The sequence below is a fragment of the Anolis carolinensis genome, chromosome 3 (assembly GCF_035594765.1).
Source record: "Anolis carolinensis isolate JA03-04 chromosome 3, rAnoCar3.1.pri, whole genome shotgun sequence".
NCBI classification, from domain to species: domain Eukaryota; kingdom Metazoa; phylum Chordata; class Lepidosauria; order Squamata; family Dactyloidae; genus Anolis; species Anolis carolinensis.
The window spans coordinates 84,391,319-84,411,540 of NC_085843.1; positions in this window are offsets into that span (position 1 = coordinate 84,391,319).

The window sequence follows — 20,222 nt, forward strand, 5'->3', positions numbered from 1 at the left end:
TTTAAGAGCTTTTTTTTTGAGTTGTTTATACAATAAACTGTATTTTCATCCATTGGCTGGCGTCTGACCTTGACAGTAACTTCTATAAATAGAGACAATAAAATATGCCCAGAGCCATGATTAAAAGATCCATTCAATGATTGCCTATCAGCAGGTAGCACTTGGACTGAGTAAGCCTCAAGGTTCCAGTTTTCTCCAGCATGATGGCATGTATGGCATTTCTATTGACATGATACCAATAATTTCCAAATTTACATCTCATATTTATATATAGATACACATTTAGAAAGAATTGTGAAAGTTTCAATAAAAATCCAATACATCTGACCAAGCCAGAGAGGAGTGGCTGGGAGACCTGTTTGGCACCAAGATGGTAACTATTTATGGGCAGTTCATGGCCATGCTTTTTCTTTTGAAACTGAAACTTTGACAGCCCTTCAAAGGATGACATCTTCAAACAGAAGACTACTGTGAAGTAGGACATATGACAGTCCTAATGCCACCAAAGGTGAATGTGAATGACACTATGGCCTATACATTTTCACAGATGTCTGGTCAGGGACAATGCTCATTATTTGGGAGTAGTACTTTCTGTCATCCTTAGCAGAGATGACAGAACATGATCTTTACATTTTAGAAAATTATGTTTCTCTTTTTAATATTGGCCAGTAGATTGTTTTGGATTAATAGGTGAAGGTTAATATTAATGACAGCATTTTTATTTTATTTTTTCCTTCACAGTTCACTATAGTCTGGCAGGTCAGTTTCCTCTGACTATTAAAAGAACAGTGTACAGTATAATGTCCTAATCCCTCTTGCTAGCTGGAGAATTATCCAAAAGAAAGAAACGGTAGGTTGAACATCCCTTATCCAAAATTCTGAAATCCAACACACTGCTGATTCCAAAATTATCCACATGGGTGGCTGAGATAGTGACAGCTTTGCTCTCTAGTGATTCAGTGTACACAAACTCTTTCACACACAAAATAATTAAAATATTTTATCTTCAGGCTATGTATATAAGCTGTGTAAGAAACATTGTGAATTTTGGATTTGGACTTGGGTTTTGTCTCCAAGATATTTAATTATGTACATATATGCAAATACAGATATTTTAAAATCTGAGCATTTTGAATAATGGAAACTGTATTTAAAAGATGCTTGAGAAATACCCAGTGCTCATTCATACTGCACAATTAAAGTATATCATTCCACTTTAACTACCATGACAACATTCTATGGAAGCTTGGGGCTTGATGTTTAAGGGTGCACTACAGTGCTATGTACCAGGAGCCTCCAGTGGTGCAGTGGATTAAACTCCCAAGCTGTTGAACTTGCTGACCAAAAGGTCGGAGGTTCGAATCTGGGGAGTGGAGTGAGCTCCCTGTATTAGCCCCAGCTTCTACCAACCTAGCAGTTCAAAAACATGCAAATCTGAGTAGATCAATAGGTACTGCTTTGGCGGGAAGGTAATGGTGCTCCACACAGTCATGCCGGCCACATGACCTTGGAGACACCTACAGACAATGCTCTTTGGATTAGAACTGGAGATGAGCACCATCGATTAGGACTTGATTAGACTTGATGTCAGGGGAAAACATTTTCCTTTACTTTACAGTGTTATAGTTGAGGATTCTAAAAGCCTACCCTAAAAATCTGAGGATTGCATTAGATGGAATCATGGCACTTAAAATAGAACAATAGCTCTATGAATATGTAATGTGAATGGACCCCCCAGAAAAGCAACTGAAGGCATTGTACCTATTACAACATTCCTTGCAGGAGAAAGCCTTCTAAGTGACTGCTCCCAGATTCTGGAATTCTCTTCCTAGACATGACTGGCTCATTCCACAGTGTCTTTCCTTTGGCAGGAGAAGACTGGTTGTTTGTTTGTTTCAATAGGTTTTGGAAAACAGTGTTTTTATGACTAATTCTGTAGTAATGCTTTTATCTTTTGGTTTTTTTAAGTGTTTGAATTGTTTTTAATGCTATTACATATTTAATGATAAAATTATTGCTTTTAATTATACTTGTTTTAAATGTTGTAAGTGTACATTTTGGACTGAAAAAAGGCTAGTTGGTGGTGGTGGTGATGATGATACAAATAAAAACAGCTGAAATGGGAATGAGGTGGCTTAATCCAAGGCATACCATGTGAACTGTTGGCCTCATCTGCAAAGAAACTTCCTTGCTCTTCCCTTTATTTTGGACAGGAGCTCATTTGGTTCCATGTGCCCTCATAAGTGTGTACAATAGACCAGGTCGCCAGGAACTGCTGTGTTTGGTTTCCCATAAACCTTCAGAAACATATGATGAGCCCTTAAAATTCTGAGAATAAAGTACTGGCATTTTTGAACAACTAAGTGCCTTAGAAGAATCACAAGGCCCATGTCTTCCTAAACCTTCCCTTTACAACATAATGTTTTCATCAGGTGACATGACAGGACTAAACTGTAATGAGACGGCTGGGGATGCTCAACAATTTTATTGTTCCTAATAGGGCTAGAATAGATATAGAAGAGCACTAAATGTTTTATGACACCTTGTCAAGTCCTGCTTCTGCCTGGCTTCTGCTTCTTTCGGTATTGTGTTCAATATTTTCTTTCCTGTCTTGAATTGCTATTTCAGCTGAGCTCAGGATGAAATCTGATCTGCTTTAATCTCTCCTCTTGCTCTCCAAAGTGCAAAGGGCTAGTTTCACTCCCTGCATCAGAAAAACACACGCACACACATAATTCCCCTGGTGCTCCAGGATGGGCCTGTAATCATTAAGATAGTGAAAGCAAATTATTTCACCTCAAAGTGCCCGACAAGTGATTGTGTTCCTGCAACTGGTCTTTCAGGAGAAGATATTCAATGGGTTTTCAAAGCACAGCTGAGGAAATATCTTTGAAAGCTGCGGACACAGTGCCTCACAAGACAGGAATACAGAAACTGAAAAGGAAGCCCAGCTATAATTGTATCACAGAGCTTGATCAGTGTGTGTTTGCACATATTATATCAGCTTTGATACCTGTATTGCCTTGTACTGTGAAAGAAGATGGTAAAAATATGGCTGGCATTGTATAAGTTAATTATGATAGCATAAGTCAGATTTATACCATTGCAACTCACATTTTTGGTCCTTGTGGTGTTTGGGATTCTGATCTAACTATACTGATGCTGGAATTTGCAGTTCACCTAAGCCCCGAGGGACACCTGGTGAGGTAGCTAATGTGGATACTGAATCAGGAATCAGAAACCGAAGACCAGGATGAAGGCAGACAAGTAAGTAAGAAAGTAAGTAAAAGTTTATTTGTATACCGCCCTCTCTCCCGAAAGGGACTCAGGGCGGTTTCCAATATAAAATCAGCATAAAACATTGTACAATAAAACACTGAAAACACTATAAAACACTATAAGAATACAAAAAAACCCATAGCAATGGACTAAAACAATCACATAAACAGAAGCAATATAATCACTCAAATAACATATGAATCACAGAAGAAGAAAAAAGACCACTGGGATGGAGGAGAGGATGGCCTGGATGGGCCACTAGAACTAAAGTGCAATGTTATATTCTAAGATGCTTTGGGGCAGAGGAATAAAGTGCAGTGTTTCAAGTCAAAGAGATGGCCTGTGCTACTACTATAGCTATGGGCTCAGTTATCCAAAGGTGCAGCGGAAGACCGGAAAATGATCGGTAGCCAGTGGAGCTCCTTAAACAAGGGAGTAGATCTCTCCCTGTAGTTTGCTCCAGGTAACAACCTGGCAGCCGCATGTTGGACTAACTGAAGTTTCCGGGCCGTCTTCAGGGGCAACCCCATGTAGAGTGCATTGCAATAATCCAGTCTAGAGGTGACTAAGGCATGGACCACCGTGGCCAAGTCAGACTTCACAAGGTATGGTCGCAGCTGACGCACACGTTTTAATTGTGCAAAGGCCCTCCTGGCCACCACTGACACCTGTGCATCAAGGGTCAGCGCCAAGTCCAGGAGAACCCCCAAGCTGCGGACCTGCGCCTTCAGGAGAAGTGCGACCCCATCGAGCACAGGTTGCCACCCAATATCCCGATCAGATATGCGACTGACCTCGAGGACCTCTGTCTTGTCAGGATTAAGCTTCAGCTTGTTCGCCCTCATCCAGGCCACTACCGCGACCAGGCACTGGTTCAGTATCTGAGGAGCTTCCTTGGAATTAGGTGTAAATGAGACCTTAAAACCGCTATCCTTGATCCCCATTTACCCCTGTTCTGCATCGAGAATAGGGGTAAATGGGAGACTTTATTCAATTTGCGCAAAAGGGATACTTGTACAGCATGGGTGCTTGAAGCTCCACAAACAGACATCTTTATACACAGAAGTTTCCATTCATTGACATTGTTCCATTTCGAAATCTCCCTCCCTCTTCCCTGATTGGTCAGCTTGGTGAAGCCGGACGGTGCTTTTCCTTGTCTATGCCAGTGCTTGCCCTGATTGGTGGAGGCGCTGGTGACGTAGCTGGGGATCTCCTCCCAGCTGGGTAAGGAAGCCAGGAAGCCTCCATTCAGCCAGCGGAGGTGGTCCGGGGGAGGGACCATGCCAGCCCTTGGGCATGTAGTCCAGGAATATGGTCAACAAAAGAAAAGTCCATAGCCAATCTGACAGGATTGTGCAAATGTTTGGTCCTGCCAGATCCCACAATTTGGGTTGTTGTCCCAGGTGGGTTCTCATGTCCAAAGACAAAGGGAGATTCCAGAGATCTAGATTTGCAGATGAGATTGCAGTCTCAGTTTTGGTTTGAACCTTTGTCCCATGACTGTTGAAGATCTCCAAAAGGAAATCCCAGGGCCGTGAATGGATGGCCTCCTGCTGGGAACCGGAAAGGTCTTTTATTCAAGGATTATGGCCCATTTCAGGCTGTCATCTGGGGTGTGGATATGGTGTCTGGAAATTGTTCAAGGGAGAGTTACTGGAGTTCACAGTTTCCGAGTTCATGTACATTTGCCTTCATTCGACAGAGTTTAATAAGAAAGAAAGAAAGAAAGAAAGAAAGAAAGAAAGAAAGAAAGAAGATAGTAATAAAGAATAGACTTTGTGTGGTGCTTGATGGGGACCATCTATGAAGAAGGAAAGAGGTTAAAAGTGGAAGTCTCACCGTCGCTGGGCGGTGGCTGAGGGGGTCACTGGTAGTATTTTGTTATATTTTGCTCATTCGTTCCTGCACACATTCACAGAAGAGAAAAAGAATAATAAAAATAATAAAAGCAGAGAAATAGGAAGAGATTTTTTTATCATGTCAGAAGCATTGCTTCTGGTGTGAGAGAATTGGCCATCTGCAGAGACATTGCCCAGGGGATGCCCAGATGTGTTGCTGGGAGATTTTTTCTCATGTCCTCGCAAGCTAGAGCTGACAGATTGGAGCTCACCCCATCTCACAAATTCAAACTGGCAACCTTCATGTCAGCAACCCAACCTTCAGGTCAGCAATTCAGCTGGCACAAGGGTTTAACTCATTTCACCACCACAGCTCCTCGTAGGAAGAGATACATAGTAATGAAGAAAGGAGAGATATAAAGTAGCAGGGGCTTGGGAAATGGATGTGCTAGCATTACTTTGTGGCCGTCTTGCTGGCTTTTTTCATTGGGAGGGGGAGAGGATCAGCTGGCTTATGTCCGCCAAGGCTGCAGAGATCAGCTGGACCGGACTAGCCCATGCCAAGTGCCTGGGTCAGCACACATGTTGGGGTTCGAGAGGCTGTATTGGGTGGGTTGCTGTTGGTCCCGAGGAGGCCCCAAGGAGGCTGTGGGAATGGAGGATGTCTCAATTCATCTGGTCCACTGTTCTTGGGAAAACTACAAATCACGAGATGCATTTATATGTTCTTTTTATTAGGGGTGGAGTTGTGGGTCTTCAATATCAATACCACCCCATCCAAAACCCACCTTGTAAGTAGAACAGTAGAACAAATTACAAAAAAGTACATAATGGAAGTTTTGTACTGCCAAACCACTTTGAACACACCCGATATAATCTGGTTTGAGAAGCTAAGCAGGGTTGGGCCTAACTAGTACTTGAATTGGCGACTACCAAGGGAAATCGGGAAATTCAAATTAGGGCTAAGAAAGAATTGTGCTCAAATCCCTAGAGAGCTAGTTAGAGTTTACAGTATTGGATTCCATGCAGCAGTGGCTTGAATCAATATAAGGTGACTTCTTGAATTTCAAACTTCATTCATATTGGCTACTTTGACCCAAACAAAATTACTTCCAGGACAGTTTGGCCCTGCTTCACCTTCACAGCTTCCAAACAGGAAACAAAATGAAGGGCAACAGTTCAGGACATGTGTGGATGTTGTGAACAAGGTTAGCGATCATGGCCTCAGACCTATTTTCTTCTTAATGTACCTTATTTAGCATATGTTTTCCTTAGGACTTGTTTGATTTGTTGGGGTAAGGAAGATATGAGCCTTTCTTCCTTTCTACATTTTGTTCAGCAAATTCCCCTCTACATGAATGCATTTTTCTTTTTCTTGATTTTTCCTAGATCAAATTAATCTTCAGGAGTCTGTAAAGCTATGAGAATATATTTTATGCACCATCCTAATTTATAATATGTGTAGAACATAACACACAACACGTACAAATAGGACATGAGAAATAATCAGACCACCTTTGCATATATATGTATATTCAAAAACAAAGTTACTGTGAGACTATCCTTTCCCCTTTTATGATTAAGTCAGCTTTTTCTTGCATTTTTAATTACACTCCACACAAGCATTTACTTTCAGCAATATTATTTTAAAACTTCCAGAAACTGATTTATCCATATGTTCTGCAAGAACTAAACCTGTTGCTCCTGGCATTTAGTTTTCTTGCCAAACATTTGGTCCAAGCCATTGGGATGAATGCTATACATCATTTTGTATTTATTTATTAGCTTTCTGACATACCTTGACCCCATGTACAGTGTTCCCTCACTTATTGCGGGGGTTACGTTACAGGACCACCCACAATAAGTGAAAATCCGTGAAGTAGGGACACTATATTTATTCTATGTGTGTAGGAGAGCAAGCCACAGACCACTTATTACAATGCAATCTGTACTTTATTTTAGCAGTTACAATATACAGTACACCAACAGAGAAGAAGAATGGAAGCAAAATAACCCTTTTTTATTTCCAATCCTTCCCTACCCTCCCCCCTTCCCTTTATTTCTCCCCCCCCAAAAAAAAACCCCCTTTGCACATAGCAAAAACCAATGAAACAGCGAAAATACCACGATAAATGTGTACAATAATATTAATTGAAAACCAGCAAACAGCAAGGGAGTGAAAAGTGAACTGCGAAGTAGCGAGGGCATGCTGCACCTCAAGAACACAAAGACAAGTTGAAGACTTCTAATTGGTTTTTCTTCTTGACACTGAATACATCAGGACCTGCTTGGGTACAACAGGATTGTTATATGATCTTCAATCAGGCCTTATACTGAGAGCTTAAATGAAATCTTTTCATATCGTTCGGCTTTTGCAGTTGGCTTTTAATTGCTTGTTCAGTGTATCTGTAGTCCCTCTCCCAATTAGTGGTAAACTGGAGAAGGTACATTATTCCAGATGTTGTTGGACTGCAGTAGTGTCACAAGGGGCTGTGAGGCTTCAGAGGGAGTGACATCAAAACAACTGGCTATGTTTTTGTGCAGTTTCAGCATATATATTTTTATTTTTAAAATATCCCTGCAGTTAGATATAACCACAAAACATTTTTGTAAACCTAGCTTATATGTATGTCTCAGAATACCTACAAGGCTAATACTATGTGCTAATTTATATTTGAACCTTCTAATGTGCATGTACTCCAGTAAGACCTGTCATTATTACCCTGTTTGAACCACATGGCTTTATATGCATGCATGACAATCACAACAATTGAAATACAAATTAAAAATCCTAGAGAAACATTAGAGAAACATTAGAGGATCTTTAACAAATTGTTGAGTGCCAGGACTCTTCTTTCTGCCTTTCCTATTTCTGATGCTTTATTGAAAAAGGGAAAAGGAAAGAAAACACAGAGACACTTGTATAAATGTTTGAACAGTCCTGGTCTGTTACTATTACAGAAGATAAGGGCTAGAATCCAATTACATTGACGCCCAAATCCACATAAAAACAGTGGGTTTATTTTCAGGCTGGGAACAGCACCCTTTAAAAAAGAGTAAATAACTGTGTTTAGTTATATTCAAGCACAATTTTCTTTTGCTTGACTACCTCTCCCCTACATTTCCTGGCAGGCAATCCAAGGGGAGAATGCCAATGAAGGCAGGAGCTTGACAATTCACAAACTGGACCATTTTCTTTCTCAGGGCCCTTCCACACAGCCATACAACCCAGAAAATCAAGGCAGAAAATCCTACAATATCTGCTTTGAGCTGGATTATCTGAGCTCACACTGTCATATATTCCAGTTCAACACAAAGAAAATGTAGGATTTTATTCAGCTGTGTGGAAAGGATCTCTGTCTCTGTCCCCTAACTTCTACCCCTAAGATCAATTATATGTAGGCATTAATTCTATAAGGAAGTGCTACAGAACCTTAGTTGGTCCCAGTTACTATGGAACAGTGGTCTGTACACCTAAAGGTGCCATTTTCATGAAGGAAGGAATTAATAGATCAATGTATATCCTACATTTAGCTAATATAAGGGGAATGTTTTTATTTCTGTCCCATAACCAAGCCTGAACCCAGTTTGGAATGGGTACAGGTAATTCATTTCATTCAAGAATGCCTGGACTTATCTATTATAAAGAGAGATTAAGGACTGATGGATAGTTATTTAGAAAGGTACGGTCCAATGAAGAATTCATTCACAAAAGTCTTTTGGTTGCTTTTTAAAATAAATATATCCCTCTTTCAAAGAAACATTTACAACCTCTACCACCCTATTATCTGGTCCTTCTCTGGTATCTTTAATTAACAAAATGATCATAGGTCTAAGATATGCCTTCCAAAAAAGCGTCTACACATTCTCATGATGAACAACCATCAGAACTGGACAGGTACATGCCTCAGCAATTCCCACCTCAAACTCTAACCTCAGTGTAAAGTTTTAACAAGAATAAATTTGAGTCATTTTCAATGCAATGGACTTTGCAAATTAATGACAATATTTTTGAGGGCTCCCCCTCAGAAATTACATTCTAGACCTCAAATAGCCCTTTATCTACCCAGAACAGCTGTACTGGATGAGATTGAGCTGATGTAATAAAGGTAGCAAAGTATCATTCCTTTGCTGCCCTCACTGTTGCAAAGCAGGTTCTAAAATAGGCCTTAATCTGAGAAAAACTTGGAATGAAAAATTCATTATGAGTTTTTCTCCACCGTTGCTTTAGTCATCTACCCTTTTAAAAAAAGTCAAATGTATAGAGAAACCAATAAAAGAGAAGCTGGAAATTCACTTAAAACTATTTTTGTATGTGCTGGTAGTTTTAGAGTTATAGGTTGAGATATATATTTTTGGGGCCCCTGGTGGCACAGTGTGTTAAAGCGCTGACCTGCTGAACTTGCAGACCAAAAGGTCGCAGGTTTGAATCTGTGGAGCAGAGTGAGCGCCCACTGTTAGCCCCAGCTTCTGCCAACCTAGCAGTTCGAAAACATGCAAATGTGAGTAGATCAATATGTACCGCTCCGGTGGGAAGATAACGGCGCTTCATGCAGTCATGCCAGCCACATGACCTTGGAGGTGTCTATGGACAACACCGGCTCTTTGGCTTAGAAATGGAGATGAGCACCAATCTCCAGAGCTGGACACGACTGGACATCAGGGGAAACCTTTACCTTTACTATATGTTTTTTCAGCAATCATTGTCTAAATATATCTATGTTTATGTACCATTTTTGTGTGTGTTTTTACTGCCAGAATTTTTAATTAAAATATTGTGAGGACGAGATGGGACATAGAAGACCATGTGGATCCAGAATAGGTCTTCACAGTCATTTACAGATCTACCACGAAGACACTACCTCTGGAAGACAATCATACTCGCCATTGTGTAATTGCCTGTGATGATGATGAGGAGGAGGAGTCATCAACCTAAGTACACCATTGCCCTGAGTTCCTCATAAAACTCTGCTCGTAAGTAAGGAACATTTGGGAGTAACTGTGTGAATTGTCAAGGTCATCCCTCTATTCCAAAGATCAACAAGGGCATCAACAGTATCCCTAGCTCTAGCAGATGGAAAATCCCACAGAGCATTCAGAAATTCTTCTGGTTTAGTCTATGGACCCTTTTAATAGTTCTACCACCCTTGAAAAAGATAGGGTTAGCAGCAAATCTAAACCTTATAAAGTAGTGATCTATAGGATTCTTTCAATCTCCACCCCACCCCTAGATCACTATCATCATGACCAGTAAAACCATATCAGCAGGGCCAGATATTAATTGAGACAGCCCATGGTTGCAATGGAAGGCAGAAATCCTGAGCTGGCCCATGGATTTTGGGATTTACTGTTTAGGAGCATATAGAATTGTCAAATAGAGTAGGGAACAAAATAAGAAATGAAATTGGAAGGAGATTTATAACTGTCTGAATTAAATATTGCCTAAAACAGGCATCAAGCAATAGTGTGTGATGGTTTCCTTATGGTGATAGTATTAAAAGTAAACAAGGGTGCTTATGTTTTCATCTGAAAATATGTGACATGCCATTTAGTTATTATTAATCTAACCTTGATAAGTTCATTTTTTCATCAAACTAGAAATGCCACGTTCTAAATCTGGTGCCATCTTGGAAAATATACAGATTTTTTATCTGATAGCCATATGGATTTGGCCAGCACTATGCTATTTTTCAAATCAAATCAAATCAAATCATGCGAACAGAACAAGAGTGCCCCCTGGAGCATTTATATTCATCACTTCCAGTGAGGTTCATAGGGAAGGCAAAACCTTGCATTTTATTCTCAACTATGCATCCTGAAATTAATCCCTTCTTACAGTAGTGCAGGTGGATATTGTATACATCCAGCATCATTAAAGAGGTGATCGAGTACCTATTTTTCTAACTGGCTGAATATGCAACTGTTGCCTTCCTTGCATCTTATCAACCATGCATAGCTCAAAAAAATATGCAAGGGCGGAGATTAAAGACAAAACTTGATTTTGCTGAACACCAAGCATTATGCTAATATTTATGCATACCTTCCAGGCATTTCACAGATCCGCCAGGTCTCTTCAGCACCCATCTGAGTTGTTGACCATTTTATATAAGGATCACCACTTTACTAAACCATGGTATATAATAGCATTTGATAGCTGCAAATGTTGGTATCAATGAGGATATCATACAGTTGATCTGGGACAGCACCTCATTAGCCCTGATGGTCTATCCTCCATTCTTGGCATTGATGCCATGCTTCTTCACCAGACTAGAGGTTCAATTGAAAACTTCTGTCCTTTCTGTTGAGATCAAAAATGTGTGGCCACACAGGGAAAAAAGGAATGGTCCAGCTTCTGCATGCGGACAACTAATTGGGCTGAATTAGATCCAATCCAACTCTTCACACAGCTTAAAAACACAAGGAGTTTGCAGAAAACATCAAACTTTCCTTAACTTTGTTAAGTTTGGAGCAAAATTGGGTTAAGGTCAAAAGAGAGATAGATCCTCCCAGAAATAGCCATACATCCTCTGGACTGACAGCCTCAGCTTTGGAATGAGTCTACCTTCTTTTTTGAAAGGCAGCATATGAGAACTGACGTATCTATATTACTTCTGTTACTGAAAGATCATCAGTAGTGAAATTTGACAGTGGTCCACAATGAAGTGTGTCTGATTTTTAAAACACTTTCAGTGTAGTTAGACCATTAATTAATAAAATAAAGTATTAAAATCCCTACTTTGCTGCATCATCACTCGCCAAAGCAGAAAAGATGGTGTCCTTCTTTGAAAATGGAAAAATCTCTCTATTCAGACAGGTCTTCAGAAACTCAATGTGCTGAACTTTTTAATATATGTTGTTGTCATAAGCCTTCGAGCCATCTCAAATTTATGGTGACTCCATGATGGACTTTTCTTGACAAGATCTATACATTTGAGATTTACTATTGTCTTACTGTCAGCCCAAGTCATAGTGAGCCACTTAAGGTCACCAGTTGGCTTTCATAGTTGATTAGGATGCATATCCTTAGTTCCCCACAATCGTAGCCCAACATTCAAGCCAGTATAACACACTAGCGCTTCTAAATATTTACTGCTTATTTATTATTAGTGTGGCCTTTCTAAACTGTTTTAATGGGCTTTAATGGGTGTTTGAATAGTGTAATTAATTTAATTTGCATTTAAATCTGTATAATTTATTATATGCTTGTTGGAAACTGTTTTAATTACATTGGAATTTGTCCTGCATCCCAGCCTGGGTAATGAATAAGCTATATAAATCAAAATAAGTAAATAAATAAGACCCAATGAATTTTTTAAATAAATTATAGTAGATAGAAAAAGCATAGCTCATATTAACCCTATACCTAGCCCTTCATGTTAGGCAAAGCAGCCACATGTTAGGTGAAGCAGTACAGTGGGCCCTTGGTATATCCTGGAGTTTGATTCCAGGATGTCCTGTTGATAACAAAATCCATGGAAGCTCAGGTCCCACTATATACAATGGCATAATAAAATGGTGTACCTTATGTAAAATGGAAAACAATTCAAACAAATGCTGGAGAGAGCTTGAAGATCTGTAAAATGCTGGGCTTCTACAGAAGGGTATGCCTACACATCAGTACTGTGTTTGGCCAAAACAAAATCAAGGTTATCTTTTGGGGGTTTTCTCAGATATTTTTGGGCTGTGTTTGAATCTGTAGATACATAGCCTGTGGAAACAGATGACTGACTGTATTGGTATTGGAGGGGATGAAGCACAATTCCAGCCAATTCACCCATCCACACAGTGGGAGAGAGGGCGTGAATATCAAGCCAAAAGAGTGAAAAGCATTGGCCTTCCCCTACACTTCTTTTTCAAGCAGTGAGTGCATTAACTTACAGAATAGGCTATGTAAAGATCAAACTAACAGGAAATGTAGTGTGAACACCAGGGATTAAAGAACTAGCATTTATTGTTTGTTACATATGAAAAAGGGATCTTATGGATAATGTGAGCATACTGAGGGGAGTAAAACAAACAAAACAATAATGCAAAAACCTAGTGTGACACTTGTTTTATCAATATTTCAATTTTAATCTTGTTTGTGATGTTGTTGTTGTTAGCCTTTAAGTTGTTTCAAGTTGATAGGTTATGGGGAAGCTATCAAGGGGTTTTCTTGACATTTGTTCAGAATATGATTTGTCTCAAGGTCATCCAATGGGTTTACACAGCTAACTGGGAATTCAAATTTTGATCTCTAGAGTTCTAGCCCAACACACAAACCGCTACACAGTAGTAGCTGTCTTTGTTCATGATGACACTTTTAAAAAAGGCTAAACATGGAGTAAGACTACATTTCAGTTCTACCACAGTTAAATGGTTTTGCAAAATAAAACCATGAACAATGAGCATACTTTTCTCGTCAAAGTCAAGGACTTTGGAATACAGCTATACAACCCGGAAAACTCACAGCCACCCAAAGTCAAGGAAATTTGAGTTCTTACTTTTATGGAATAATTACTACAAAATAGGCTTTCTCTTCATAACTTTATAAGAATGTTTTGCAAATCTGCAAGAAAGGTTTTCGATTGGTAAATTCACAAAATGCTTTTTCAGAAGTAAAAAATTGATAGCCTTTAACTATTGTACTTTAGAACAGTTAAACCTTTCCACTTTTCCTAATATTAAACCAATGTGAACATTTGTTTAGGGACCTCATCAGATGGATTTAGGGCCCAGCTTCCATGTGCTGTGGAAACAGAACCGTACGGGAGTCCCACAGTGGCTATCACATGACATAAGAGCACTTCCAGTGGGTCTCCGTGGGGCTCTGTTTCCACAGTGCATGGATGGGCATCACATCACATGAATAGATGGCCATCCCAAAAGATGGGGAAAGTTGGTAGCAAACGAAGGAGGCGCTTCTTCCTGATTTTCCCCTGCCCATCTGATGAGATCCTTAATTAAAATTAGGTGCTATTTCCTTTTCAAATACTTTACAACAACAATTTTGCTGAACACTCGTGAATTGCTGGAATTTTTGGTGGCTGACAGACTTGAGTTAAAACCAAAAATGTTGTTCTCTGCAGTAACCAGAATGTCCAAGATCCTTAATCTTAGGCTAAAGGATGAGGATGAGGGATATGTTCCAGCTCCAATTGGACTCCACTTGGGTCACATTCAGTCATTAAAATCCAAAGGTAAATTGGTCTTGAAAGCCAATTGGTCTTGAAAGCCCTCCTCCCAAGTCAGTTCAAAAGGGTTTTTTAGCATATCCACATGCCCATGAATTTGGGTTAGTTTAGGTCCACAGAACCACCCTTGTTTTCTTTCCAGTATGCATAAACCTATCAACCAACAGTCTTTCTTAGTTTCCTTTCAATCCTAGGACCCACTTCGAACCCTTACTGAATTGTTCACCCATCCAATCCCCTTCTCCCTCTCCCCACCAGTGAATGTGTGAGGTGGGAACATTAAATGTTGTTACCTAAAGTGACTGGCTGTCTTTCTCTCTGTGTGTGTCTGTCCAGCAGGTTGAATTATTTTATTTAGAGAGGAGATGGATTCTTTCATTAACAAATAGCTCGACCAGGTTTCATTGAACCTCTTGCTCCAGGAACCTGTACTATCCTCAATCAGCCCATCCCACAGTTCCACTCTGATTCCATATGGAGACATATCTATAATTTTTATATTATACAAAGTAGAAAGTGAGATTTTTGAAACTAACATTAAAGCCTGAAGGAAACACTTTCACTTTGAAAATGGAGGCATGGTGTATGTTCTAGCAGTACCGGGACCTATGTGAATACAGATTTGTTTGACCCTGTGAATAGAACCTTGCAGAATCTAATGCTTCACCTATGCAGTCCCTCCAAGGCTACCGCTGCCCAAGTTTTCAAGTCTAATGGAAAAGGCAGGTGTATAATCTCCTAGCAGTCTGTGTGGCTTGCCTAGGTGCCATGCACCCTTCCCACCCAGTAAATGGCTAGCACTTTCAAGATGATTTGCAAACACAGCAAGAGCCTAGGTAGAAATGCATGGACAGAGCAGCACACATCATAAGCAAGATGTAGAATATTGGTGAGACTTTTTAAACAGCTAAATGTCTCTTCTTAAACCTTTTGGATAAAGTTTCTTCTTCATTGTTCAACTCTTACATGGAAACCATTGTTTCAAAAGTACTTAATTGTTTGTACTGCTGAATTGATAATGGCTACAGTGTCATTCAGTCCTGTTTCTTGAGCTTTGCTATTTTCGTTCTCTGTCTCGAAGTCATTTCTGACTTATGGTGACCCTAAACTGAACATATCCTGGGGTTTTCTTGGTGAGACTGATTCAAAGAGCAGCTGTTTTTGCCTTCCTCCTAGGCTGAGAGTGTGTGACTTGCCCAAGCTATCTACTCAGCTTGGTCGTCTGTGAGGGCGACCACTTGCGCTCTGGATCCTTGTCCTTCTTGGCTGGTTAAGCTGGCCAAAGATGGGTTGTTGGATTGGTTTGTGGCTATTATAAATGCCTCCTTGGGTCAGGGGTCAGTTCCATCCTGCTTTAAGCAGGCAGTAGTAAAACCATTACTAAAAAAGACCTCTTTAGACCCATCTGTATGTAACAACTACAGACCAATTTCCAACCTCCCATTTTTGGGCAAGGTTCTGGAGCGGGTGGTTGCCACGCAGCTCCAGGAGTTCCTCGATGACACTGATTTTCTGGACCGCTCGCAGTCTGGCTTCAGGCCTGGGCACAGTACTGAGACGGCTTTGGTCGCCTTGGTGGATGACCTCCGCAGGGAACTGGACAGGGGGAGTGTGACCCTGCTGGTTCTCTTGGACATCTCAGCGGCTTTCGATACCATCGACCATGGTATCCTTCTGGGGAGGCTCTCTGGGATGGGGCTCGGTGGCACGGTTCTGCTGTGGCTCCAGTCCTTCCTGGAGGGTCGTTCCCAGATGGTGAAGCTGGGGGACACCTGCTCGGACCCCTGGCCATTGACCTGTGGGGTCCTGCAAGGGTCTATTCTATCCCCCATGCTATTTAACATCTACATGAAACCGCTGGGAGAGGTCATCCGGAGTTTTGGAGGGTGTTGCCATCTCTATGCAGATGACACGCAAATCCACTACTCGTTCCCATCTGACTCCAAGGAAGCCCCTCGGATGCTGAACCAGTGCCTGGCCGCTGTGGCGGACTGGATGAGGAGGAACAAGCTGAGGATCAATCCTGACAAGACAGAGGCCCTCCTGGTCAGTCGCGCGTCGGATCGGGGTATTGGGTGGCAACCTGTGCTGGACGGGGTCATCAGGTGTATACCATCACATATAAAGCCCTAAATGGTTTGGGACCCACCTACCTTCGTGACCGTATCTCCTACCACAAGCCTACACGATCCCTTCGCTCATCAGGGGAAGCTTTCCTGTCCCCACTCCCGATATCCCAGACCCGCCTTGTGGGAACAAGGGAGAGGGCCTTTTCTGCTGTGGCCCCCCGATTGTGGAATTCTCTGCCCGCGGAGATTAGGCAAGCCCCCACACTAGCAGCCTTCAAGAAAGAATTGAAAACATGGCTCTTTCGCTGCGCTTTTGGAGAGTAACCATTTTATATTTCTTTTCCGTTGCTCCCCCTAATATCTATCCTCCAGAATACCCCACTCCCTTATGAGCCTGTTCGCTGTGGTTTTTATTTTTATGTCTTTCTCACCCAGAGTTTTAACTTAATGTTCATGTGGTCTGCCCTTGTTTTTATTGTCTCCTTGTTTTATTTTGTAATGGATATTATTTACTGTATTGTTTATTGTATTGTGTTGTGCTGTTCTTTTATATGCTGTTTACATTGTATTGTTTTGGGCATGGCCCCATGTAAGCCGCCCCGAGTCCCCATTGGGGAGATGGTGGCGGGGTATAAATAAAGTTTTATTATTATTATTATTATGCTGAGTGTGGATGGAAAGACTGGTCTTCCAGAGACAGTCCAATACGCAAACCACTATATTGGCTCTCTCTTCTCCCTTTGAGCTTGCCAATCTATCTGAAGAATTTCTTCAAAAACACAAAACAAAAAGAGAATTCAAGTGTTTTCCTAGCAACACGTAAACATACCTTGACTTTAGAGCAATATCAACTCCATTAAAGCCTCCCATTTACTCCTTGTAAAAATATCAAACATGTATATGTAATTAGCACAAATGATTCTAGTAACTTCCAAATAAAGTGAGCAACAATATTCTAAACAGCTTCGACCTACATACAAATGTATATACAATAGAGTCTTGCTTATCCAACTTTCACTTATCCAATGTTCTGGATTAGCCAACGCAGTCTGCCTCCCACACAGATTCACAACTGTTTCTCTAGGCAGCAAGGACTGAACTTTTTACCAATTTAACTTCTAACAATGTTGTTACTGTAAGTTCATTTTATGCAATTTTATCTTTATTTGTAGTCAATGTTTTTGTAGTAAATGTTTTCAATACATAGCGATGTTTTGGTGCTAAATTTGTAAATACAGTAATTACTACATAGCGTTACCATGTATTGAACTGTTTTTTTCTGTTGATTTGTTGTAAAACATGTTTTGGTGCTTAATTTGTAAAATCATAACATAATCTGACATTTAATAGGCTTTTCCTTAATCCCTCCTTATTATCCAACATTTTCGCTTATCCAACCTTCTGCTGGCCTGTTTATGTTGAATAAGTGAGACTATACTGTATATATACTGTATAGTTTCCAGGCACTTTGCTCCATACATCTGATGGAGTACACTTAAGTCTATGAAAGTTTATGCTACCAACTGTATGGCTGGTATGGCTATCAGCCTCCTCCAAGTAGACTGAAATCAAGGAAGAGTTTCATGAGAACCACCACTCCTTTAAATGTTCCCCCAGCAATAGCAAGAACATCTCTGTGGGCAGCAAAACCAGGCAATTCCAACTGGATGGCCCCACATAAGGGTCTTCCTCCATGGGCAAACCAAAAATAGGCAACTTGGAAGCCCCTAAACAGACTCAGAAATGGAGTTGACAGATCAAAATACAACCTGACAAAATGACACTACCTAGAAGAATCCTCCACTTTGTGCAACTGTGGAGCAGAACAAACAACTCAGCATCTGTATGCTTACCCATAATGCCCTGCCTCATCCACAGAGGAAGAACTGTTAAAAGCTACAGACAATGCAGTCGCTGTTGCCTGTTTTTGGTCTCAAACTATTTAGCTGCTTGTGATCTCTTTATTTTATCAGTTTTAAACTTATACAATGCTTTTGACATGAAATAAATAAATAAAATGCTACCAACTTTTTTTCAATGACTCCAAAGGTGCTATAACATCCCTTTACATATTGTTCCACATTAACACAGTTATTGAATTCTATACTTTGAGACATATATTAAACACCACATACAGATTGAAAAATGTTTGATAAGTTTTAAAATTGCCCTCTGCTTTTACAACAGTCAGATGGAGATCTTGATGATTACTACAGTGGACACGTGGGGTTTCTCTTTGAACCTTGTGTTGAATTAGAGCTTGTACCTCTCCTTTTCTGCCACCTATAGTACTTGCTCCATTGTACCACTGGCATAACAACTTTAAAGAAACGAGACTATTTTCTTAATACATCTCCAGTGTCAGCTCTGAATGCGTTGCAGCAGCATTTTTTATTTATTTCGTGTCAAAAGCACTGCACAAACAAACAAGTCCAAAAGTCCCTTCGTTCATCAGGGGAAGCTCTCCTGTCCCCACTCCCGATATCCCAGACCCGCCTTGTGGGAACAAGGGAGAGGGCCTTTTCTGCTGTGGCCCCCCGATTGTGGAATTCTCTGCCCGCTGAGATTAGGCAAGCCCCCACACTAGCAGCCTTCAAGAAAGACTTGAAAACATGGCTCTTCTGCTGTGCTTTTGGAGAGTAACTATTTTATATTTCTTTTCCGTTGCTCCCTCTAATATCTATCCTCCAGAATACCCCACTTCCTTATGACCCTGTTCGCTGTGGTTTTTATCTTTATGTCTCTCTCACCCTGAGTTTTAACTTAATGTTCATGTGGTCTGCCCTTGTTTTTCATTGTCTCCTTGTTTTATTTTGTAATGGATATTATTATTTATTGTATTGCTTATTGTGTTGTGATGGGTTGTTCTTTTATATGCTGTTTATATTGTATTGTTTTGGGCATGGCCCCATGTAAGCCGCCCCGAGTCCCCATTGGGGAGATGGTGGCGGGGTATAAATAAAGTTTTATTATTATTTATTATTAAAAGTGATAAAATAAAGGAATCACAAACAGCTAAATAGTTTTAGACCAAAAGCGGGCAACAGCGACCGCATTGTCCGTAGCTTTAAACAACAACTCCTCCGTACATGAGGCAGGGCATTGTGGGCAAGCATACATATGCGGAGTTGTTTATTCAGCTCCACAGTCACACAATGTGGAGGATTCCTCCAGGTAGTGCCATCTTGCCAGGTTGTCTTTTGGCCTGCCCACTCCGCTTCTGAGTCTGTTCAGGGATTTCCAAGTTGCCCATTCTTGGTTTGCCCCTGGAGAAAGACCCTCATGAGAGGCCATCCAGTTAGAATTGCCTGGTTTAGCTGCCCAGAGGGACACCCTTGCTGTTGCTGGGGGGACATCAAGAGGAGTGGTGGTTCTCATGAAGCCCTTCCTTGATTTGAGTCTGGTGGGGGGAGGCTGATAGTCATGCAATGGGTGGCTTTCACAATGTTCAACCTTATTTATTTTTTTATTTTTTTATTTCCCTCATTTCTATGCCGTCCTTCTCACCCGAAGGGACTCAGGGCGGCTCACAATCTGGCAAATTCAATGCCGGTATACAGTACAAAAATAAAACATAACAATTAAAACAATCAATTTAAAATAATCCAATAAATACATTTTAAACAGTACAATAAAAATACTTAATCCATTTGTCCACATAAACCTTGCACGTAAACCTTAATCCGGACCGAGTTAAAGCCATCATAATTCATTCATTAAACACTTGTTCGCAAAGCCAGGTCTTCACCTTATTTCTCTCACCGTTAGCAGCAACTTCCCGTCGCACGTCAGGAGGGGCAATGCCAGCTAACTTGTAGAGTTTATCAACAGGTGTAGGTTTAAGGCATCCTGTGATGATTCTG